The sequence below is a fragment of the Danio rerio genome, chromosome 5 (assembly GCF_052040795.2).
Source record: "Danio rerio strain M-AB ecotype USA chromosome 5, GRCz13ab, whole genome shotgun sequence".
NCBI lineage: Eukaryota > Metazoa > Chordata > Actinopteri > Cypriniformes > Danionidae > Danio > Danio rerio.
The window spans coordinates 54,438,198-54,464,981 of NC_141025.1; the positions used below are offsets into that span (position 1 = coordinate 54,438,198).

At 35.0% G+C, this 26,784-nt stretch overlaps 1 long non-coding RNA gene across 1 annotated transcript; it reads left to right on the forward strand.

Annotated features, from left to right (window-relative positions):
* The first annotated feature begins 460 nt into the window (after nt 1-460).
* On the forward strand, nt 461-25,461 carry LOC141385855 (uncharacterized). The gene is made up of 3 exons (XR_015491750.1): nt 461-962; nt 13,965-14,013; nt 23,107-25,461. It is a non-coding gene; the product is annotated as an uncharacterized LOC141385855 (long non-coding RNA).
* Nucleotides 25,462-26,784: the final 1,323 nt, after the last annotated feature.

Sequence of the window (26,784 nt, forward strand, 5' to 3'; positions counted from 1 at the left end):
AAAAGAAAATGAATTAATTATAATAATGACAACAGCTGGTTGATAACTAGATTTTAGCTTTGAACCTACCTCTAAACCTTTCTTACCCAGTACTATTTAGGCAAGTACACTGTAACTGCAGCTCGGCCACAACTGTACTGTCTGTAAACATTAAGCAAACAATCAGGTCACTAAAAGAACTGCCAGGTATAACAAAATCATGACAAAAAAATGCATAACGAGTAAATGTAAACGCGTTTCTGCGTTGCATTCAAGCATGAAACAAGCATAAAAACTCAGGGCTGCTTTTGTTGCTTCGAGGAATACAGACATGCGAACACTAGAGGGGGAGCTTAGCCATTCTGGATGCACAATTGCTCAGGGGTCTGACATGGGGTCCTTCCTCTAGTTTCTCATCGACTCGACACAGAGCAGGAGGGACTGAGGGGGGTCAGATGTCGCGAGAAGAGCGAGTTGCACCGGGCTCGTTTTATTGTCGTTCTCTTTGAGACTGGTGAAGGATGCGTTTGTGGGCTGGGGATTTTTTTTTCTTCTTCTTCTTTTTTTGGAATTTTTTTGTATCCAAGTGTAAGTGAGCGTGTGAGTGAGGGACCCCCATCTTGAGCGGCAGAGAGAGTAGGGAGGGCTTTACGCTGTTCTGTGAGACGGACGGAAGTTTTAGTCCTCTCCACACAGAGATACAGAGCTTTTAAAACCCCTCTGGAGGCTCTCTAATATCAGGAGAGGGATTATTACTGCGGCCCTCCCTTTCACTCTCTCCACGCTCGTCTATTTCTCCACTATCATTTGAATGTCTGAGGAATAATTGAATGAATTATCATAAAATTTTGACAAATTCATTGACTCCAGTCAGCGAGAGCATTTCCTTTCGTTTTAGCCGTGCAAGACATGACATTTGAAATTCGTTTATATGCGGCCAAGACCTTTCACTGCTTCGCTAGTGGTCTGAAGAACAAAAAGAGGTAAGGGCAGAGAGGTAACCTTGCGGTGGGATCTGAATGCGGCAAACCAAACAGCGTATTTAGCTGTGCATGTGGTAAAATATGCAGGCTTTCTTTGGAACATGGGTTCAGAAAGGAGGGCAGAACTTAAAAGAGAGGAACCGATGTGGGGGGAGGAATTGTCTGCTGCACCGTGCTCTCTCTGACCTCGGCGTTCCCACATTTAAATGCTTCCCTTGCCCATTGCTTACAATGAGCTTGTATGGAGTATGTTTTTGCTTTAACTGCATCGTTGTTCTTTGGTGGGTTTATATATTAGCACTCTAAGTTATGCGAGTTGTATTTAATTGCAGTAGTCTGTAAATGTAGGAGTGTGACAATTTAAAATTTCTATCTAATAAAGCAAACCCTTATGTGTTTATAACTCTTTCATAACGCAACTCTTTTCCCATAAGCTTCCTTGTCACCATTTTATCATGTATTACCCCAAAAACTGTTAGCTTAGTATTGACAATGGTTTGCCTTTTTTAATTATTATTTTTGCACACCTTGGACAGTTTTGAAGAGGCAGTGAGTCTTTGGTCGTTGTTTTTATTTTTCATATTTTATCCCCCATTGAAGCTTTTACTCATACAGAAGCTCTTGCACTGGTTCTGTTCGCAGAAATGGCTGTGTTTAGCTTAGCGGTCACAGCTGGTCGTCCGCAGGCTTTGATCATGGTGACCAACATTAAGTCGACAAAGTGGCAAGGGTCACATGAGCAGAGGGCCAGCTGTCACCCTGTGCTCCCGACAACACCATAATGATTCTTGTTAGGGCCGCACGTCTCTCCTGGAGGAATGTTGTTTGCTGGCGACTTGGGCTTTGGGTTCAGGCTCAAGGAGGCAAGGGTGCTGGAAAAGGACATAGTGCTTGAGATGAAGCAGGTCATTTGTTTTGCCCTCTGCCATCGAGCAGTTGTGTAGTGCTCTGTTAGTTTTGCCCAGTTGCACTATCAAACCATGTGAAGAAACAATAAAAACAAACAATAACAGCAACAACAATCAGCTTTTAAAATTTCATCTCAAAGATCATGGTTTTCTCTACACTTAGAATAAATGAGTTGCTTGTTCAAACTACTTAATTAAAATGAACTGAAACAACACAATTCTTGAGATTTCATTGGAACAACTTAATTTTTTTATGTTCAATCCACATAAATGTGTTAAAAGTGTTACGTTATAGCTTAACCGATTTGTGATGGGTCAACATGAATAAATTATGTGGAACCCTGCTTTTATTACAGTGTAAATAGACTATATGATCCTGCTTCATATGTCCTTAACTTCTACAATTTGTGTTTGCGTTAAACTATTGGACATAAATAATTTTTATTTATTTATTTTTTTTTAAACTTGCTCATTTCTTTAGTTCTTTAGTATTTAGGTTTCATCTATAATAATTACCAAACCAAGCCATGCTGTGAGGAATAAAGTTAAACAATCTGTCCACAGGACTGAAGGTTTTCAAATGGAACTCATTTGTACTTACAGTAATGGGTCTTTACTGACGTTTGTGCGTATGCATTCTATTGCCAACCATATTCCATTTCATAGCTTCAATACATAATTAAATATATAAATAAATAGGTAAATCAACATAAGCAGACAACAGTTGTTTAATTTTATTTCTCATATGTAGATAGGAGCAGCGGCATGGGGGTTCAGTGGTTAGCACGATCGTCTCACAGCTAGAAGGTCGCTGATCCGAGTCCTCACTGGGCCAATTTGCATTTCTGTGGGTTCATATAGGTTTCCTCTGGGTGCTCCGGTTTCCACCACAGTCCAAAGACATTCACTATAACTGAATGATCTAAATTGGAAGTAGTGTAAGTGGGTGTGTGAATGTGAGAGTGTATGGGTGTTTCCCAGCACTGGGTTGCAGCTGGAAGGCCAGCTGCTGCATAAAACATATGCTGGAACAGTTGGCAGTTTATTCTGCTTTGTCGAACCCTGACAAATAAGGTATTAAGTCGCAGAAAAATTAATGAATGATTGAATAGTAGTTGACCAAGAATGTAATGCCGGGGATGTCAATTCAGTTCTAATGATCTATTAAGTCTATTGAGTCTGTTTAAAAAAAAAATAAAAAATTGTTATCCAACATTTGCGCAAAAAGTTTGGCCACATGGTCGTGCCCATACTGAGCCTGGTTTCTCTCAAGGTTTTTTCCTTCTTTCTTCTCTCTCTCTCTCTTTTTTTTTTTTTCAAATTGGTGAAGTTTTGTTTCTTGCCACTGGCTTGCTTGGGTTGGGACTTGTGGAGCTGCGCATCGATGGATTTGCTCTTTAGTGTACTCTTTAGTAACTTTCAGCAGTGAAAATAAAACACACTGAACTGAACTGAACTGAACTGAACTGAACTAAACTAAACTCAAATTCTGAAAACTGGACTGACACAATTTCAGTTTACTAGGACTTTTATGTTAAGCTGCTTCGACACAATCTACATTGTGAAAGCGCTTTATAGAGATAAACATGAATTGAATTGAACTGTGTTTGTGTGTGCTGATTTGTGTAACATACTACTGAACAATAATTCCTACAAATATAGAGAGTTAATAAATTAGAGATTCCAGGTTTAGTTGTCATCTATGTTTAAAGTTGTGTACATGTACCCTTAGTTAGAACTAGTATGTCGTGCTGTAAATATAACACAATCACAAGCAGGTTAGCTTCATATCAGTAGTATTTATACCGTTTTTAAGCAATTTCCTTTACAAGAGCTTTGCCAACTGTTTCTAGTCGTCAGATGTACTTCTAACACATATTTAATATAGTTTACTTTACTTCCACAATAAGCACAATTACAGTCTTAACAAGCAGTTTTTTCATGCTGAAAGAATACATTAAATTCATGAAGTGATAAAGAGTGAGACTGATCTTCCTTAAAAGAGACCATATTAATACATGCATTTGTGTAGTGCCAATTAGTTTCCTATTTGTTTATGTTTATAGTGCTACATCTCCATTTTTGCTGACATTAATATCCAGAAATTCTCTAAATGATAGAGCAGCTGGAAAGCTGCAGATCAAGTGCAGCTTCACAGAATTTATGCACAATTTTAATAAATCTTCTCAATTTATTACAGTCTACCTCCTTCATCAGTCTATAGTCTAATCAGTCATCTACTTGTTACATCATTGGATAAAAGACTTTTGCCGAATGAGGGTAGTGTAACATTCATTATTTCTGCTTACTGTGATCAAATGAGCTTTTTAAAAGCCCTCGGCTGAAGATGCTTGTAAAAATATTAATTTGCAATGCAAAGTGATAAAATTGCAGAAGTTAGGCTGGGGTGTGAATATTATACATGAGCGATTCTACAATTGCGGGTACAATTTATGTCTGAAAGGATTCGAAGAAAAGGTTAAAATAATAATTATTTGTAGTATTAATAATAATAATAATAATAATAATAATAATAATAATAATAATAATAATACTAATAATAATAATAACAACAACAATAATAATAATAATAATAATAATAGTTATCATTTCTGTGTGGAGTTTGCACTTTCCCCCGTGTTTATGTGGGTCCAGGTGCTATGGTTTCCCCCACAGTTCAAACACATGCACTATAGGTCAATTGGATAAACTAAATTGGCCATAGTGTATAAGTGTGTGTGTGAATGCAAAAGTGTGTTCGTGTTTCTCTGTACTGGGTTGCAGCTAAAAGGGCATTCGCTGCGTAAAACAGAAGGTGGAATAGTTGGCGGTTCATTCACCCCAGATGAATAAGGGACTAAGCCGAAGGAATATGAATTTATAATAATAATAATAATAATAATAATAATAATAATACAAAAATCAACTTTTTTTTGATAATAAACCTAATTATATTAAGTTATCTCATATATATATATATATATATATATATATATATATATATATATATATATATATATATATATATATATATATATAGGGATTTTTTTCCTTAACATTAACATAACAACTACAAATTAACATAACAACTGCCATTATGCCTAAGTTTGCAATATCTCTATTTTTATCTCCAAAATGTGTATGATTGTTCTACTAACTTTAATAATCAAGCATTAAACATTTATTTTCTGAGTTATTTGTAATTTAGTAAAAAAAAAAAAAAAGACATTGATCCATGTCATTATGCTTCTTTATACATATTTTCACAACGCCAATAGTAGACTAATTGTGTCAACTCTGTTATTGTGACGTTTTTGTACATTTCTCATTATATATATATTTTTTTTTTAATGTGATAATATGGTGAAAAATGCATACAATTGTATTTTAAACATGCCATGTGGTATCTTATTTATGATTAACATCTTGAGCTAAAGCAAATGATGGTGGAAAATGTTGATTTTGTCAACTCTGTTAGTGTAATAAGTGTAAAAATAAGTTAATAAGTAATTTTATAAATAATAAGGTAATAAGTAAGAACAATATTACCAAGTAATAATAATCCTAACACAACAGTTAGTAACAGAATAAAATATCTCCTATCACATTTAAGCATTTTGCATAACTTAACTTGTCACCTTAGAATTATAAGGTTCTAACATTTTTGTCAAATTTGAGCTATTGATATATTCTTATTAATTGACAACTTATTCACATTTTGGGATGGTTTATATATATATATATATATATATATATATATATATATATATATATATATATATATATATATATATATATATATATATTTATTTATTTATTTATTGTCTACATTTTAGGACTTTTTATTTAAAAAACAAATGTTACATACATACTGTTTGCTATATGAAATGCAAAAAAACTTGAAAGCTCAAAATTCTAAAATCATGCAAAATGCAGATAGAACCTTATAATTCCAAGGTGACCAACTGTTTTAGATTACTGCAAATTATACATTTGTTCTATGCCCTTAAAGTTTAAGGAAAATTAAGTGCTTGAAATCTGCCCGCAATTTATTATTTATTAATTATTTATTTAGTTAATTATTAAATTTTTTGTTTTATTGTATTATTTTTTTTATTGATGTCCCAACATAAGTTTAGTTGTAATTAATAAAGATTGACTAAGGGAACCATGAACATTGGGGTTCATCAATTAGCAGGATTAGTTAGTCAGGGAGCACATAATCCATGCCGAGGCGTTTTCCACAAGCCTTCCATGTGATGAAATTCAGAGCAATGATGTTAGCTACTTGCTTTCTTGACATTGCACTTGAACACATCTAAAAAGGTGAAATTATTGCTGTTAGGATTTTAATAGACAAATTCATTATGTAGTTATTATTTGTTATACAGCCCTGAATAAACCTTTATCTGAGGACACTAAAGGGTTGAGGTTTTGTCTGGTTATCATAGTCCAGTTAGCCCCTGCTGGTAGATGTAATAAATGCACCATTCTGTTAGCAAATTTAAACAGGAAATGCAAATAAGTGTTTATTTGTATAGAAAGTAGTATTATTGATTAAAAACTGCACAGTTTTTTGCACATAATGGAATACTCAAGCCAGTATTTTCTCATGTGGCACTCACTTAAACACACGCACACACAAACTCTCTCTCTTTCTCTCTCACTTCTGCATTCTGTCCCTCCGCACGTTCTATAGCTCGTAATCTGCTAATAGAACTTCTGGATTATAAAAGAGAAATGCATATTAAGCAGATCTCTCTTTTACCTCCCATCTTGCAATTGGCATTTCCCTTTTTGAATACTTTATAAAGCCTTTAGCTGTCACGAGAAAAAAAAAGTGTGAAAAAGGGTAGACTTTGAAGCGCATGGGAGGTAATTTTGAACGTTTACTTAATTGTATTTGATTGTATTTTTCAATATTTCATCGATTTTTTTTTACGCCAATATATTTATTTTTTGCTTTATTCACAGCTTTGAATTTAAAACTATTATGTCTTATATGATAACTAAGCAGAATTAGGATTAGTGTTTTAATTTAAATTAAATTATACTCTCTACTGTCCTATCAATTAAAGGTGATTTTTTGAAAAATGTTGAATATATGAGAAAAACGAAGGAAATAAGGATTATGTTTTTATGTTTTATTTTTTTTATTATTATTTTTTTTTTACTTAACTTCAGGCATTCCAGTTCTGCAGACAGAAAAAAAAATTCAGTTGGCACAACTTTGAAAGAGTATTTCACTTCTTTTATTAAGCAATTTATTATTTTTATTATTATTATTATTATTATTATTATTATTATTATTATTATTATTATTATTATTACTGGGTAGTTGATTGCTTAAATCTGACTAAATAATTAACTTTCTAGGGTGTGCAAATATTTTCACATACTGTAAATCCAAAGTTAAAGTAGTTCCAGGCATCTCTGGGAAAAAAAAAAAAAAAAAAAAAAAAAAAAAAAAAAAAAAAAAAAACATTGAACACATAAGAAGTATTACAGTTGATTTCAGGACAAAGTCTTGACAAATGTCTGAAAAAAATAAAATAAAATAAAAAATATCTGCCAAATGTCTAGAAAGAAACATCTGAACAGTATCTTTAGGTGTGGTAACCACATTATAACAATAATAATGGACTCTGGTCATTGAATCACAAGAAAATAATAATGCATTCTGGCCGCATTGTCACCTTAGGTGTAGATTAATAATTCAATATTTTATAAATATTTTAAATATTTATGTATTTTTTTGCATTCACTTTTTTAGACACAATAAATGCACAAGGCAAGATTTACAAATTTGACTCTCAATTGATAATTTTACAGTATTACATTTTGAGGAAGCAAGCTGAAAAAAAAAAAGAAAGAAAATATTTTACACAACGGATGCCCTTCCAGCTGCAACCCAGTACTTCGAAACATCAATACACACTCTCACAATCACACACATACACTACGGGCAATTTAGCGTATTCAATTCACCTAAAGCGCATGTCTCTGGACTGCGGGGGAAACCGGAGCACTTGGAGGAAACCAACATAAACACATGCAAACTCCCCACACAAATGCCAACTGACTAAGCTGGGACTTGAACCAGTGACCTTCTTGCTTTGAAGTGACAATGCTAACCACTAAGCCACTTTGTCACCATGAAAAGAAAAATGCTACTGAAATGTTCTCATGAATATGCAAGATGGGCCTGGTCAGCTGTTGTCATCATGTGCTAACACTGCTGCAGTACATGTAATTTCCTGGTAATATTTCAATATCTTATATTCTCCATTTCAATTAGTCTGATTGAGTAAAACTATATAGAATGTAGGTGTTACATATGGCTTTTCAACTGATTCCTCTAAATCCTGCATGTCACAGGCTAATTCTCTAATTTGAAAGTATTCTACGTTGGGGAAGTCTGAACCCATCAGTGTTAAGAACAGTAATATCACAAGACAGATGATGCACCACAATGCCAAATTCATTTATGATCCATTTGAGTTTTATCAGTTTCATCAGTTTTAAAATATCTTTCTGGTTTCCTTTAAATATATGGAGCTCTTAGTGCAATCATGGGACTCATATATGTCACAGTTACTCATGAAACAAAGTACATTTAAAGGGTCTTTTCTTCCTGTGCTCAAGATATTGCAATGAAATGATCGCTGTCTGTGTGGTGGGACAGTGTTATGACTTTGTTCTATGTTACTGCTATCTTATTATTCTTTTGGACTTCCAGACTAGATGGTTTTTAAACAATCAATTTAAAATTAGCAATTATCTATGAAAACACACACACATACAGCGTGATGTACTCATTAATAAACAAGTGCAAAATAATCATACTTGCTTTGTTAAAAAAATATATTAACAAATTGAGTAGATGCCTTGTTAAATCTTTTTAAATTTAAATTTTTGCTAGCTATCTTTAAGCCACTAGAAATACCTACTCCTTTTTATTTGTGCTGTGGATGTAATATAGACTAATGGCCTGCCTTTACTGAGTGGTACGATATGGTGCTTCGATACGCTTTTACGACCTTTTCTACTGTCAAAAGGTACCTAAAAGTGAACCGTACCATACCACGTTTTGGGCATCCTTTGCAAAGGGTACCTAGCACAGCAAAAGAGTACCAAAAGGCCGAGCTAGACTCAGAACTGAATGCTATTGGCTCATACCTGTCAACCCTCCTGTTTTCCCGGGATTCTCCCGTATTTTACAGTTCTATCCTGCTATCATCCCGTTAAGGTATTTTCCCGTATTTATTCCATCTTTTCAGTCTTTCTCTGAAGGGCGGGAAGGAATATTAAAAAGCTTAGCCTCCCTATACGCAAACCATACCGCCGAACCACCAGTGGTCGCCCCTTGCACTTAATTGTTAGTGTGTTCTGTGCTTTCGCTTTGTTTAGGCATGGAAACACTTTGAAATAAATATAAAAATGGCGCTATTCCCCTTCCTTTTCATGACAGGTGCCGTCACCCCTCCTATGTTATCCTCAAAACAGTCATATAATGGTGCATGACAGTCAGCTCCATAGTGATAAATAGACGTAGTGATAAATAGACGTTGTTGTGTTTTTCAAACACAGCTAATTTCGTCTTAAATGAGCATAAAAAGTTAGGAAAGCAGTTGAATGCTTTCATTATAAGGTTAAATGTGTGCAATGTAATACAATATACCTTTAATAATGAGCCATGGTTGACCCGAGCTCAAACAAACTGCCGTTGTCTTGATGAACAGCCACAAAGCCAAGAAGAACAAAATCTGCTGTGTTCTGTTGTTGTTTTACGGGCCCGCGTAAAAGTGTGAGCGATTGACTTCCGGTTACGTGACCTATAGAGTAGGATGTGTTTGCTAGGAAGTCCTCCAGAATTTGCTGTTTTTTCCTGAATTAAGGCACATTTTTATTTAATACCAAGTGCCTGCAGATAATTGTGCCTAAGGGAGTTTATTTTAAACTAATCCTGTACAATGAAGATGAAAACTAAAGCCAATAACAGGGCTACCCATCGCAACAGTGGCCTGCAACAGCTAATGCATCCTCAGGTGAATGTGATACAACTGTGGGGGGTCAAGGGATTGAGCTCGGTACGGCTTCAGGCGACTCTCAAAAGTGCGAGCGGTTTCCCTTTCTCCAGAAAGCTGGCATGTGCGTCTATATTTGAAATAACAAAATTCTTGAGCTCATATTAATAATGCACACGTGATTAAAGTGAAGTGCATCTGAAATCCAATAAACTAGAGAGTGAAGTGCAAAAAAACAAACGAGAAGCCGGAAAAAAACAGAGCAGCAAATGCTTCTTTCTGCAACCTAAAATATGAACAAACTGCTGTGTTTAATGATCATCGCCTTTTGGACTATTATGAACTGGGAATGATGGAATTACTTTCTAACAGAGGTTACATGTGCGGCCATTTTTGTAGTGTTGTTTTTGAATCCAAATATGGAATAAATGTATTCTGTGTGGGGGCAGAAAGGTGGTGCAGTGGGTAGCACAATTGCTACACAGCAAGAAAGTCGCTGGTTTGAGCCCCGGCTGGGTCAGTTGGCATTTCTGTGTGGAGTTAGCATGTTCTCCTTTGTCTGCTTTGGTTTCCCCCACAAGTCCAAATACATGTGGTACAGGTGTATTGGGTAAGCTAAATTGTCCATAGTATACGTGTGTAAATGAGTGTGTATAGGTGCTTCACAATGATGGGTTGCAGCTGGAAGGGCATCCGCTATGTAAAACATATGCTGGATAAGTTGGCAGTTCATTCCACTGTGGTGACCCCAGATAAATAAAGGGACTAATCTGAAAAGAAACTGAATAAATGAATGAATGAATGTATGCTGTGTGTAGTTTTTCTGTAATTGGTAAAAGATCGGAGACTGTAAGGGTCTGTATGTGTTCATATATGTTGCATTTATTTATTTATTTCATGTTCAGCACTCGCAGATGTTACAGTAGGCTATTTCGCACCACAATTTATCTGCAGTTATAATCAAATCATGTTCATAGAAAGGTTGGTAATGAACATTTATACACAAGTAAGTATGTATATAAAGCATCTGTTTTGTAAGAAGTGCATCTCATATGATATGTGAACTGCCAGTACAACTTTACTTGTCTGGGTTCAGAAGAAAATAAGGCAATGTAAACACAAAACAGCCAAGAAGGTGGCAAGGGTGGGACAATCGAACTTGGTTTTGGACCAGGCAATCAACCCAAGTGTGCAAGCACCCTAATTTATAGTTCTACTCAACAAGCAGGATGAACAGAGATGCATTTAGAGTTGTGTTTTGAAACATTAATGTATATGGAAACACAGCCAGGAATCAATATCAACCTCTGCATTAACTTATAACTTTTAATAAAGCCTATTGCTCTCCCTTCACTCCAGAAAAAAAAATTTAAAAAAAAAATACAGTGAGAATTGAGTGACGTGACACAATGTATTAACGTACAATGAAACGTAAAACAGTCTGTGTTTTGTTCTGACAGGGCTGTGGGTTTTACATCCTCAGATTTTTGTTCAAATTAAATTGATTATTTAAAAGCTCACAAATACAAAACCCATTCAAACATTTACTTAATACAGTTTAGTGAGTTCCTTCCACTAATGGGTGATGTCTGGTTTAATACTCATTCATTCCTTTATTCACTTTCTTGTCGGCTTAGTTTTTACGCAGTGGATGCCCTTCCAGCCGCAACCCATCTCTAGGAAACATCCACTAACACATTAACACACACACTACGGACAATTTAGCCTACCCAATTCACTTGTACCACATGTATTTGGACTGTGGGGGAAACCTGAGCACCCAGAGGAAACCCACGCGAACGCAGAAAGAACATGCAAACTCCACACAGAAATGCCGACTAAGCCAAGGCTTGAACCAGCAACCCAGCGACCTTCTTGCTGTGAGGCGACAGCACTACCTGCTGCACCAATGCTTCGCCCCTTGTTTAATAGTTAAAATTATTTTTATTATTATTTTTTTTTATAATTAAGTATTTTTGTAACCCTGTCTAATTACAGACAGTCAGAAATATCAGAAATGGTCCCATACTGATTGTGGTTTGTGATAAATGTAATAATATGACAAAATATAATGAGTTTGTGAGAGGATAATTTTCCAAAAATGTATGTATAATCAATTTTTATTATAGTGCCTAAACAACAACTTTTTTATAATAATTGCAAATTTAGAACACAAGTTGGTTTATCATTCCATTGATTGAGATTTCTAAATATGATACATAAACTATTTAATATATAATAATATGTTAAATTACATCATACTAAATATTATTACTTTATTAAATATTTTATATTTAAAAAAGTACATTGTCATTTCAATTTAATGACTATAACCTTTTACACTTTTAATTAAAATGAAACACATTCGTTTTAACTTCAGCAATAATCTGCTGAGCATCTTTTTATATGTAATGAGTGCAGTTTATTCCCAGAGATGAGTTGCAGCTGGAAGGGCATCCGCTGTGTAAAACATGCGCTGCATTAGTTAACGGTTCATTCCGCTGTGGTGACCCTGGATTAATAAAGAGACTAAGCTTAAAAGAAAATCAATGAATGAGTGCAGTTTAGAATTGTATTCGAGGACTGACAGCTATTTATGACAACTTGCATTTTAAAACCCTACATTTTTAAAAGTTTCACTTTTCAGGCCTGCAAGATGCCATTGCTGTGTAAATGAATGGCCAAAAACAAAACAAAAAAAATGTTTACGCTATTTTAATGTGCCTGTGTTACAGTGTAACTATTAATTTAACTACTGAGAAATTACAAATAAACTACATTACATGTTTGAGGCTAAAATTAAGGTTAAGATTAAGGGGTCACACTTTATTTTAATGGTCCGTTTGTGGAATTTAAGTTACATTGCATCTGCATGCTAACTAATTCTCATTAGATTATAAGTAGACTGTTAGGTTGGGGTTGGGGTTATAGGGTTAGTGTAAGTTGACATGTACTTGCAAAGTTTCTTAGTCAGTTAAATGTCTTTTGAAGGAGCAGTATCAGCAGATATAAAGCAGACTGTCTATTAATACTCAAATGGACCATCAAAATAAGGTGTTACCGATCAGTCTCAGGAGCATGTAATTAATTGATAGTAGACACAATAATAAAAAAATACATTAATGTGTTTCATAGTTTACATAGTTTAGCTGAAAATTGTGTAAACACCCAAAGTACAAACATGCAAAAGTGATGCAAGATTGATTGTGCTCTAAATGTAATTTAAGCTTATTCTGACATGTCAATCCGTCTCTTACAATAATAACTAACAAAACCGGCACTCACACTGAGCGTGTGGTATTTACAGCCGGTCGCGGAGACAAATATAGATAATAACCTCTTGAGGATCATTTCACAATGCCGCATGCAGGCCCTCTTCCTCTCCACTACCCATCATTCCCATTTGCACAAAGCCCATCCCACCGTAGTTGTCGCTAAATTAATATTCAAAGGTTGAGAGGTCTGTGCCTAGCGTGTAATGAGGAAGCAGACTAGTTAGTTAGAGCAGGTTCATTGAGCTCTTGCATTAACACATTGCACATGGATAATTTATGATTCCCATTGTCCCTCCTTCTGCGGGAATAAATTTTGAATTATTTATGCCCTCTTCATGCTTGTGGAAACGGAACATTTTAGTCTGTGTCAGCCATTCACTCATAATCAAGCAGTGAAACATTCGCTCTAGCTGGGGGAATAATGTTCATCTCTAGTTATTAAGTTCCGCCATCTATTTCTCACTGCCTCCAGGGACCAAAAAAAAAAAAAAAGAATGGCGGGTTAAATAATAAAAAAAAAGGATCAAGTCGTGAACTTGTCGTCAGTGTGAACCAGAATATATTGCAATGCAGTGCTTATTTGCCATTTGTTTAGTTCTCTTTTTTAGACCTCTTAGCATTAGTGCGGTTTTCTTGTGTCCTAAATGGGACAGCCTGTCCCGTGTTATGATGTATCACCCAGAGAGCCGGGGAGCTGACCCTCGCCTATTAGACACGGAAAGCAAAGTGGTTTTATTTGTGAAATCCGTGTCAAATGTCAAATCTTTTAATCATGTTTTTGTTTTTGCACAGATGAAAATGGATGGACGTTGTGAACCCGGCAAACGAAAAGGTGCTGCAGGTTAATAGCGGCTTCTATTTTGCACAATTTGTACAGTTACTCTTTTCTAATATCATTAGGGAAATTAGCTGTGAGGTGATTTATTCACTTATTTATTAAATAAATCATTTAAACACACACTGAATCTTAAGTATGCGAGAGGAAGACAAATTGGCAAGACAACTCTGCCCCTCTTAAGTAGAACAAAGATAAATCAAGTAATAAACGTACGGCCGTGTTTTGCATAGCATTAATTAGAGCTGCTTTAATTTGCTTAGAACATGCATGGATCCGTTTAAATGTGTCGTACATATTTAAAGGGTGGAGATGAATTATGATAGAAGGGAATTTGATTTCTGTTGTGCCCATTTCATAGCTTTGCTGTGTATGATGTCCTATAGTTTGTTACCTTATTTTATGTAATTACTTTTTTCTTTTTATATATATGTTTTCCATAGTATTGTCAATATTAATCTCAAACTCAAAAGTATACAAAGTATGGCAATATTTTATTTGGTACCTTGGTATCAGGGTTACAAAACTCAATATTTGTATTATTATTATTATTATTATTATTATTACTAAATCTGAAATGAAGATCTGCATAGACATGTTTAGTAAAACTTTAATTTAAAAATACCAATATACGTATTTTTTAGTAATTTAGGGAGTTAACGAAATAAATGGATTTTATAGATTAATATTTTTTTTTAACTGAAAGCCTTTATTTGTGCATTTACTGTAAAGTTATTGTATGACGTGATAATTAGTGACATTAGTGTGACAAATACTTTTTAAAGATATCCATGTCACTACAATTAGATGCTTTTGTTACTTCTGTTTTCTCACCTTTGTCATTTGTGTGTAAGTGTACAGTATGTGTGTGTGTTTATTTTTTTATCGATAAAAAAAAGAAAAAAAAAACATGAAGCACACATTTAAATAAACATCTGAACATTACTCTTAGCACTGAGGACATAAGGATTTGTGTTTGTTGTATGTCACCTCAGAAAGGTTTCATGCCTCCTTTTTATCTTAAGTGAAGAAAAATGATGTGCGGTATATTGACAAATACACAACCCAGACTCATTCTGATTATGTACACCTGTATACATTTCTGGAGAGCACCAAATACGTCCCAGGAGCTAAGCTTTCTTGCAGTTTTTGTTTTTGCAAATCCACCAGAGGCCGCTGTGTACAATATTACCGATATCAAATTTCTTTCACGAGTGCCATTCGCGCCTGCTGTTCTCACGTAAATCCATCAGATGCCGCTGTCGACTGACTGATTTATTGACTGACAGAGCAACCGACTCAACCTCTCCCTTCCCTACCCAACCAATAGTGTTTTAAAAAGCACCCATTTACCCACCCACCTGCTTCTCTTATCCCAACCGACAGTTTTGAAAAGCATTTCAGAAAAAGAGAAGTCCTCACCTGATTTTTAACACTTTTTCAGATTTTAACACATTCTCATCCTGTTATTTACTTGTTTATTTTAATTGTTTGGCTTCGTTTTTTTTTTTTTTTTTTTTATCTTACCTGCTTTCGGGAACCGTTCTGGAACTGCATTGTTGTACTCTTTTCTGCATCTCAAGTCTGCTACCAGACAAGCTGGTAACAGTGGGAAAGCCATCCATAAGGAGGTAAACGGTCAGCTGGTAAGTGAAAAAAGGAACGGTGTCATTCTGCCCTGTAGCGTTCATTTTAAAAATGAAATACAGCCATACACAGGTCTGGCTACATAATTTGCGATCTCCAAAAATGTATAAAGGGCTACGTTTTCAGGTTGAGCCTATGCTGCAAATACAGTATACAGATTGTTTCAAGAATTTCCTTGAATTAAACAATATATTGTTGGTAAAATAATTGAAAATGGACTGGCACCTTGTTACCAGTTTTTTGTTCCATAATATACAATAAAAAAATTAAGGTCTTATAATGCAATTTAACAGCATAAATATGTGTATTTATATATAAGTGTATTTATACATTTAGCCTGCAGTTTACTATTTAGAACTGAGGCCTTGAGATGAAAAACCATATAAGTCCATATTTTCAAATTTTGAAAATATATGTATATGCTATTTCATTTCCCAGAGAAGGGTTGCGGCTGGAAGGGCATCTGCTGCGTAAAAACGTGCTGGATAATTTGACGGTTCATTCCACTGTGGTAACCCTGGATTAATAAAGGGACTAAGCCAACAAGTAAATGAATAAATGAATATGTTACTTCAAACTGTTCTCACGCTTTGCCATCTCACGGTATAAATAAATATATAAACAAATAAACTCTACTCATTCTTTTTTTCTCCTCTTTAATTTAAATATGGTTTCCTACCATCTCTTAAAACCTTTCTTGCGCTGTCCTTCCATTTGTTCATGTTGGCTCTCCTTTCTCTCCATTCTTCTTAGTAGACATAAGAGTTAATTCTATTTTTATGTTTAAAATGCAAACTCTTGGTCACACAAAAATATTCTCAAACTATTTTAAACTATTTCTATTCACAAAGTTTACACATTCAATAAATGTCACAAGGTAATTCAGTTTTATTTTTTATTTTTTTGGACTTACCGTTATTCATCAAATGCACTCAATAGTGCTTTGCAGTAATTCAAATTGGATCCTTGGATCATTTCCCACTCTTCCTTGTTTCTCTCGTAAAGGTTGAAACAACAAAGCAAACCTTTTTACAAAAGTTTAAAACATCAAATGTTCTCCCAGCTCCTCGGTCTGCACACCAGCGTGACTATTTTTGCCGTGCGACTAAATTAGCTATTAGATCGTTGTGACTTTTGTGCATAAATGGTCTCTTCCCTCCTGCCCAACAATGTCTAATAAATCTGTGAGGGGCGATTATTGATGCTGCCGGTGACGGTGACACAAAAGGGGGGTATTTAGAACGAGGCTGCGAGGGTCATGAACAGTATTTTAAGCTGGCAGTTTAACCCTGCATCCTGTCAGCGCTGACCTTTCGCCAACCCCAACGAGTGGCTCATTTCTCCCTGCTCCACTTCTTTACAAGGAGAGAAAGAGAGAGGCAGAATAAAACGATGTATGAGAGGTGTCAGACAGAGACGTTTACATGCAAAGGAGTTAGGAGCCAGCTGAAAGCCAGGGATGTTTTGCAGTCACCTCATACGCAATAGCTAATGCTTTATATTGCAGTTCGCAAATGACAGAGTAAGTGTAGAAAACTTACTGTATATGTTGACTTGTATTAACAGTGAAATTATAGAGTACTTACATATAAGGATAAGGGAAAAGTATGACAAGTTTTGGGGGAAACTAGAGAATTGTAAAACATAATAATAATGCAAATCCCTAAATCTATGTTAAAAGACTGGCAGCAGGACTTACAGAGATATTCTCTTAAAATGGCATGAAATAACTACAAAATTACATGCCAAATACAGAACAGACTTTACAATGAAAAATAATTAAAGTACAGTATTTTTATTACAATAGTATAGTATTAAATTATCAATCAGGCAAATAAGATAACTGGTCACAAACAGCATTCATTGCAGATTTTATTTGACTCTTTTATGGAAAAAAGAGCAGTTGTGATTTTTAAAGATAATACACATCCCCTTCACTCAGCATTTGAATTGCTACCATCAGGACGCAGGTTTAGAATTCCTAAAGCACGAAGAAATGCCTATAAAAAGTAATTTATCCCAATGGCAGTTGTTGTTCTAAACCGGATCAATGTTTGTAGTGAATGAGGTGGTTACCAAGTATGATTTGCAGTATTGTGCATGGGGCTAATTTGGTTTTTATACTTTTAACTTATGTTGTTGTGTTGATAAGTGTTATTGTGTCGTTGTTGTATGTTTGTAATTGTTGTCCTAAATCCAGTGTTGAAGAAAAATTTCCTTTCTGTGTCAAGCAGAACGGACAATAAAGTTTAAACTAAACTAAACTAAACTAGTACTAAATTATAGTAATTTACAGTAAAAGTTATTTTATGTCTACATAGAATACTTTTGTAAAAACACATATTATCATCTACAATAACCAGCAGGATTAAAATGAAACCCATAAAACATAAAATAGCAAAACAAAAAAGCTCATGATATTTCAACCTTGATTTACTATAGCATTCAAACTGGCTGCATACATTTCAGTGTCTGCTACTTTTTCCTGTGTATTTGAATACACTACCTGACAAAAGGCTTGTTGTCCAAGTTTTAGGAACAACAAATATTAACTTGACTTACTGTTGATCGTTTGGTGTTAGAAGTGGCTTATATGAAAAAATAAGGGCCTCTAGATTAAGCTTATTTTACTATGATAAAATCTGATCATGCCTTGATTTTTAAAGAGTTAATTTGGATAGTAAGGTCTGACTTTGCTTAGACAAAAGTCTTGAAACATAACAGAGATAATGTACAGTATAGAATATAAAGTCATGGTGCAGTGGAAAAAAGAATAAATATTGTGAGCTTGGTGGACTGTATCATACATCTCTTCAATGACTCAACAAACTTAATAAAGTCATCTTGACTGGCAAAGTGTTCTTGCAGGACTCCCAGAGTTCATCAAGATTATTTGGATTCATCTTCAATGCCTCCTCTTTCATCTTACCCCAGACTTGCTCAATAATGTTCATGTCTGGTGCCTGGGATGGCCAATCCTGAAGTACCTTGACTTTCTTTGCTTTCTGGAACTTTGAGGTGGAGGCTGAAGTATGAGAAGTTGATCCAACCTGCTGAGGAATTTGCCCTGTTCTGGGGTTTGTAATGTAATGGGCAGCACAAATGTCTTGATACATCTGGCTGTTGATGTTGCCATCCACTCTGCAGATCTCTCACACGGCCCCATACTGAATGTAACCCCAAACCATGATTTTTCCTTCACCAAACTTGACTGATTTCTGTAAGAATCTTGGGTCCATGCAGGTTCTAATAGGTCTTTTGCAGTATTATTGATGATTGAGATGCAGTTCAACAGATGATTCATCAGAAAAATCTACCATCTGCCACTTTACCAAATTATCAACTATATCTAGTTATTATTTGTTGCTCTTACAACTGGGATAGACTACAAGACTTTCAATAGCATTTGATAGCGAAACCAAAACTTTAAAATGTCTTTTAAACATAAAAATACAGCATTTTCACTTTGGCAAGAAACATTTTGCTCTGCTGACGAACTAAGGTGTGTACCTTTGTGGTGGTCTAACTCAATTATTGGCTGTATAACAAAAATAAACAAATAAAAATATATATAGTTTTTAGAATAATACCTTCATAAAACATGATGACAGACATGCAAAGCTTAAATCTAAAATCTCAATAGAAGCTTTGATTGTAAATACGACATAAATAAATAAAATCTGTACATGTTTATATGAACATTCAAAATGATCCCAATGGCCATTCAAATACTGAAGAATGTTGATAGTTCCAATAATAATGGCTCATATTTATATATTTGGAGGAGTGTTGACTATGTTATGTGTGTGTGTGTGTGTGTGTGTGTGTGTGTGTGTGTGTGTGTGTGTGTGTGTGTGTGTGTATGTGCTTGTGTGCGTGTGTTTGCATTTATTTATTTTATTTTCATATTTTTTAACATACTGATATTTTTATGACTTTTTCTTAAGCTGGCAAACTGATGTGCGGCTAAGGCTTGGCCAGCATGTGGATGGTGATCTGGGGGCGTTATTGACCCGCCCATAAGCCCAGGCGACCTCTGTTTGACCCGGAGTTCACCTGCAGTTGACCTTGAAGGAAGCCTCTTACGCACTGTTCTCTACCCTCTCTCACACACACCCACACACATGCACAAAGGCTAAATCATGGGTGAAAACCTCTCACCTCTCTGAGCTCTCGGTTATTAGCGCTGAAGTCAATAGGACTAAGAAGGAAAGAGGGCAGTGGAAACATTGAGCAGATGAGGCCGCAGGGGGAATTATATACACAGCTCTTCTTTTAATGTATTCCTTGAAATAATGCTTTACATTTAAACATATATTATATTATATTATACATTTATTTTCTTTCCGTCTTAGTCCCTTTATTAATCAGGGGTCGCCATAGTGGAAAGAACTGCCAACTCCAGCACATGTTCAACATAGCATATGACCTTCCAGCCACAACCCAACACTGTAAAAATTTAATTTAATTTAATTTAATTTAATTTAATTTAATTTAATTTAATTTAATTTAATTTAATTTAATTTAATTTAATTTAATTTAATTTAATTTAATTTAATTCAATTTTATTTTATTATGCTATGCTATGTTATATTATGTTTTATTATATTGTTTTATATTATATTATAATATATTATATTATATTATATTATATTATATTATATTATATTATATTATATTATATTATATTATATTATATTATATTATAAAACATTTTTTTTTCCTCAGATATTTAAACTGCTTTTTTACTATTATGCCTGGCAATGCAATGTGATTTAGTGTTATCATGTTGTTTTGTGTATGCATGGATGTATGGATGTTTGTAAGTTTATAATTTATAATTTTAAAACTTTATATTTAATTAAAACATGGTCTAAAAACCATCCCACATTTGCAAAGTTTTAATTAATTAATTAATTTATTTATTTATTTATTTATTTATTTATTTATTTATTTATTTATTTATTTATTATTTTAAGTTTTAAAATCATTAAAAAAAAAAAAAACTTTTTTTATCAGTTTTGATGGTATGCAAATATTGAGTGATATCTCAATATTTCCTTGAGAACAGGATGCAGTTCATTGTTGGTCAAACTTTTTTCACTCAAATTATTATGCTGATTGTAATGAAAATTTATGTTGCAAATTTCAGAAATGGGATCCTGAATGTTACTAGTAATCTCTGGTTTTTGAACTCAACTTTATGCTTCTCTCATTTTATATGTGTGTGTGTGGGTGCATGCAGGTATGTGTGTGTGTATGTGGTGGGGCAATGGAGAGGAGAAAAGGGAGGGAGGGAGGGTGATTTAAACCAGTTTGAAAGCTTTCTGTAATTATACATGAATTATCCATGAAGGCCTTGATGTTAAAGCTGTCTCTGTCGACGTGAGGTTTGTCTGTTAGAGGTGACAGACAGACTGTGGTTAAGCCTCTCACATCACTCTCAGGTATTTTGAGGGCTTATGCCACTAAAGGTGCACTTAAATCTCGACACAAGTTCTTTTCATAGTCGCTGTCACTGGAAAATCGTACATGGAGCAATTAGCCTAATGTATGGCACAAGACGACTGCTGAGTTCACTGGTAAATATTCCTAGTCTGGGACCACAGTTTCTCCATTTGACCAATGAAGTGAAACACTTAACCCCACTCTATTTTAGGGGCGCAAAGGTCGACCTTTTGCTCTGACCCCTCTTTATATTTGACTTTTCATTATCTTTAGCAAAATTATAAAATTGTGGGGTGCATTTGCCCAAAAGCATTGGCAATCAACTAAGATTGCATTGAGTTCTGTCGTTCCAAACAGAATTTGGGGATTTTGTTTCCTGAATCCCAACAAACATTCACTAACAGTTTTCCAATAACTGTCTACACAGCTAGACCTGTGGTGAGAAGCAGAGCTCATGGCTGTGCTTTATTCTCAGTTACCTCCTATGTACAGTGGCCGAGAAAGCTTAATATGCAACAATTTAAGAAAGCATGTGCAATTACAAAAAAAAACAAAAAAACAGCAAAATTAAAAAAAAAGATCAAATTAATCGTAATAAAAATTAATTTAAAAAATAATAAAAATTAATTAATAAATTAATTAATAAAATAATTAATAAAAAATAAAAGAGCAAATAAAAAAAAAAGATCTTCATCCGTTTGATAGCACATGTGCTGCAAATCCTCACAAGGCATATAGATAAAAAGAAAAATTACTGCGTTTTCTCACAATGCAAACAAGCGATTAAAATGCGCTGCATTTTCTTGAAACGCAAATAATTTACCAAACGCGCTGCATTTTGTCAAAACACTTGCAAAAAGAACAGAGTGCAACAAAAATGTTTCAAGAGGACCCAGAAACGTGATGAACACCGATGTGCCATGATTATCGCTCAGTGAAGTTACAGGTGATCTTTTTTGTTTTGTGAAATTTTTTTGTTTGTTTATTTAACATCCTTTTTTGTATTATATTAGCCTAAATTATCATAACTGACATAGCCAGGTCCATTAAGTTTTAGGGTCTCCTTGAAACCTTTTTGTTGTGTTTCGTTCCTTTTCGCAAGTGTTAAGAGAAAATGCAGCGTTTCGTAAATTATTGGCGTTGTGAGAAAATGCAGCAGGTTTTTTAAATGTGTTTGCGCTGTGAGGATTTGCAGCACATGTGCTATCAAAAGAATGAAGATCTTTACTCAATTTGCAGGTGTTTTTTGTAATTGCATGTGCTTTCTTAAATAGCAGCACGTTAAGCTCTCTCGGCCACCGTGCCTATGTGTACTCAAACACTTCACCATACACTTTGAACAATTTTAAAACATTAAAGTTGTCTTACGTTAATAGTATATATAGTTAACATCCAGGCATAAACACGTAATTTAATTTATGTTTTAAAAATATACATCTCTGCTCTGTTTAGAGTGTCAAACTTTTTTTTTATAATCAAAAAAAAAAAATTATAAACATGACACTTTTGTAAAAAATTAAATTGTAAAATGTAAAAACATAAAACCAAATGTAACTGTTTAGAAAACAAATAAATTAAATAAAAATATTAAAATATTATACAATCAATGAAAATATTTTTACATGTCATTTTATGGCCATTCATTCATTTTGCTTCCCTTTAATCTCTATTTCAGAGTTCACCACAGCGGAATGAACCGCCAACTGTTTCGGCATACATTTATCCAATGGATGCCCCTCTGGTGGCAACTTAGTACTGGGAAACACATGTTCACACAACAGACAATTTAGTTTACTCAATTCACCTATAGTGCAAACACTTGTCCATACGTTATTTTTTTTCCTGAACATAGCATTGTACTATGGTAGTTCATCTTCGAGTTACTTTGTTGCTTGGGAAATGGACCCCTGAATAGTTGAAAAACCTCCCAAACAAAATCCAGTGTCTAATAGTCCATAAATAAAGCACAACATAATTATGTTCTTGTCATTTGTTTGATTACAGATTCACATGCGCATTGTTCGTTTTGGACTCCTCCAAATAGCTTGGTTCTTCTGGAATACGTATGATCTCTGGAGAAGACCTAGATACAAGAAACAAAGAGTTCCTCTGCCTGAAGGATCCAAGTCAAACCAATCTGTTACAAGTAACATTTCATTATCTCTTCAGATACAAACCACAAGGTCCCGCAAATAGAGGCCTATTTTTCCGGCTCTGCTAATAGAATTGAATTTCACAGAGTGTAACTTAAATTAGACATTCCATAGCAGCTCTGAATGGCAGAAATAATCGGCATGGGTGACTAATTTGGCAGAGCGTGCGCTAAGTACACAAATCCCCTTTTTTCCACCCCTCGCCCGAGGTTTGCGAAGAGCAGCGCACAACCCACAGACAAAGGCAACACGCGGCTCATAAAAATTAACATAGTAAATGACCTGGAGAGGAAGGCACAATAAATAATCTGATCTTATCACCTCTGAGTATGCGTGGCATGGAACGGAGGCGTCCAATGAAAATATCCTCGTTAATCTTGCGTACCCTTGGATAAACTTCTTCACAGGAAGCCATTTCTCCGGGGGTCGAGACAAGGTTGTCTACTTCTACAACTCAAGTCCTTCTTTTTCTGAGGAGCAAGTTGAGCGAAAACTGACCACGGCTGATTTAGCCATTTGGCTTGGTTGCGTGATTTGATTTTTGTCAGGACTGCAGCATTTGCAAATGTTCTATAATATGCTGGCTTGACTAATACTTGACTCTACTGTATTATATCATGTTTTAATTGTATTTTTTTTTTTTGTACTTTTGTTGTGTCAATGCTGACGTCCAAATAAAAAGAGCAGTAAGTACACATTAGGCCAAAATATACTTGGGATAGTTCACCCAAAAATAAAACAAAATAATAATTTACTCAACATTATTTACTTGTTTCAAACCTTTATGAGTTTCTTTCTGCTGTTGAACACAAGATAATCTATTTTAAAGAAAGCTGAAAAGCCGTAACCAGAGCTTGACATAGCTTGATCACCAACCACTTTCCATTATTTTTACTTGCCAAAATTTTCTTGATGGGAAAATATATTTTATATGAATAAATTTGACATGCTAAAACTACTTGTCTTCTCTTTTTTGTGTATGAACTCGCTTAATGTGCTTGAGCAAATGGGCTGTGGTTTCATAGTGTCGCATTGCAATTTGTTTTTATTTTACAGGACTTTTAAGGTCTCAACACTGATTTACCAAATTTATCTCTAGCCACACTAAACATAAAAATAACAAATTTTTGTTATTTATTTTCCACAAATGTTAAATAATATGTAAAACCTTGCAGAAAAATAGCTGTATAGATGCTCTCCAGACGTTTCTGGAGACAGCGGAATATGTCCCGGGAGGTACGTACAGCTGCATTTATTTTTTTCAAGCGAACGCTACGGGGCGGTGTGACGCTGTTCCCTTTTGCGCTTGCTGGCTGGTCGGCCGGCCTTATGGGGGGCTTTCCCGCTGCAATCCATTTGTCCACTCAGCTCACCGTGTACGTCGGCAGGATTGAGATTCAGAGAGGACTTGACCACAGCGATCAGTTTCGAGTCTGGGGAAGAGCAGTTCCAGCAATCAGGTAAGACAAAAACAGAATCCCAAAAATTAAGTGAACGAGTTTCGCAACAGGGTGAGAACGCAGTGAAGTTCGAAAATGCGGTAGAAAAAAAAAATTAGGGCTTTTCTTTTTTTGGACAGCTTTTGTAAACTGTTGCTCGGGTTTAGGGAAGCGAGCGGGCGGGCTGGTCAATCGGTAAAATTGGTTGGATTTAGTGAAGGAGGAGGGCGGGTCAGGCCGGTCGCGCAAGCAATCATCCAGTCAGTCGGACAGCAGCCTCTGGTGGGTTCACGCGAGAACAGCCTGTGCGCGAACTGCACTCCAAGAGGCGTTTGATTTGTGAAAAAGCGCAAAACAGCAGCCTCTCGCGGATTGGCAAAAACAAAAACTGCAGCCGTACGTACCCACCGGGATGTATTCCGCGGTCTCCAAAAACGTCTGCGGGACTACGTTTCCAAAATGAGCCCGGGTTGATAGATTGCCATGTATCTAAAACTATGCACAGTAGCCTAGTCTGCCTAAGCTAAATATCTCTCAGATCACTAGTTAACTACACATACATGGGAAGTTAATTTCATATTAGTGTTATTGTAAAAATTACAATTAAATATTTTTAATAAAAATAACCGTAAGCAAAAGAAAGCTGGTGAAAAACATACTGTGCGTTATAACGGAAGGATGATCACGCGAACACGGATAACAGTAGGCCCATAATCTGCTCTGTTGAAAGAATAGTTCAATCAAAACCAGCAACCGCTGCTGCTTACAAAAAGAGAAATTTTAAAAAACATATGAAGCTTTTGGAAGCCACAGGATTGTGGGTGCACGAGCATCACTTTTCGAGCAGTCTATTTCAATGAGAACCGACTGCAGCAGTTTGCGTTTCCAAACATGGTTGCTTCGTGCCATAAAACGGAAATGCGCAAGCTTTTTTTAAACAGTTGTGCGCATCACATCACCTGTGTGCGTGAGTGATCATCCTCTCGTTCTGTATTCACCTGCTTTCTTTTGTTCGCGTCAACGAAATTTTTGTCGGCCATGCTGCTTCTCGATTCTAAAATCACATTTGCATGCATATTGGGCCATTTTTATCACCGAACCCTGCTTTAAAGAAAACTATCATTTAAAAATTATATTCAACCAGCCAAAGTGGCTAGTGAGAGTATCTGTCTAACCAGCCACAGCTGAAATACCCGCATTTGGCAGCTGTTAATGTAAAGCCTTGCCCATAACCATTGACTTACATTGGTTAATGGTTTCCAGCTATCTTTAAAATATCTGCTTTTGGATTCAAAAGAAGAAACTCATAAATGTTTGGAACAACTTGAAAGTGATTAAATAGGGGGTACATTTCTGGTGAACTATCCCTTAAAGGCCTAAAATGGGGCCGGTTTCACCATCAGTGCGAAAGATTTAGCTTAGTTGCGACATAATGAAACACTAAGTTGTATTTTACATGTTACTAAATAGTTATGCGATGCACCATTGAACTTTAAAAGTAACTCTACATTCCAATCAAATATTTGCACGAATCCTCTGTCCATGTATAACGGTTGTAAGAGGTGACAACAAGATTCTATTAGATTGATGATGAAGATCCACAACTTTTAATTTCCTTCATCTCTTTCAGCTCACAGTCTTTCACATTTGTGTATGTCCTGCCAAAGCTCTTTTAGTATTAAGTTAGTATTTTTTATTTTATTTATATATATATATATATATATATATATATATATATATATATATATATATATATATATATATATATATAAATATATATATATATATATATATATATATATATATATATATATATATATATATATATATATATATATATATATATATATATAGGAGTTGTTTTGTTTGTATTCATTCATTCTTTCATTCATTTTCTTTTTGGCTCAGTCCGCCAACTTATCCATCACATGTTTTACGCAGCAGATGACCTTCCAGCTCAACCCATCTCTGAAAAAACATCCATACACACTTATTCACACATACATGACGGACCATTTAGCCTACCCAATTTACCTGTACTGCATTCTTTGGACTGTGAAGGGACCACCACGCGAACACAGGGAGAACTT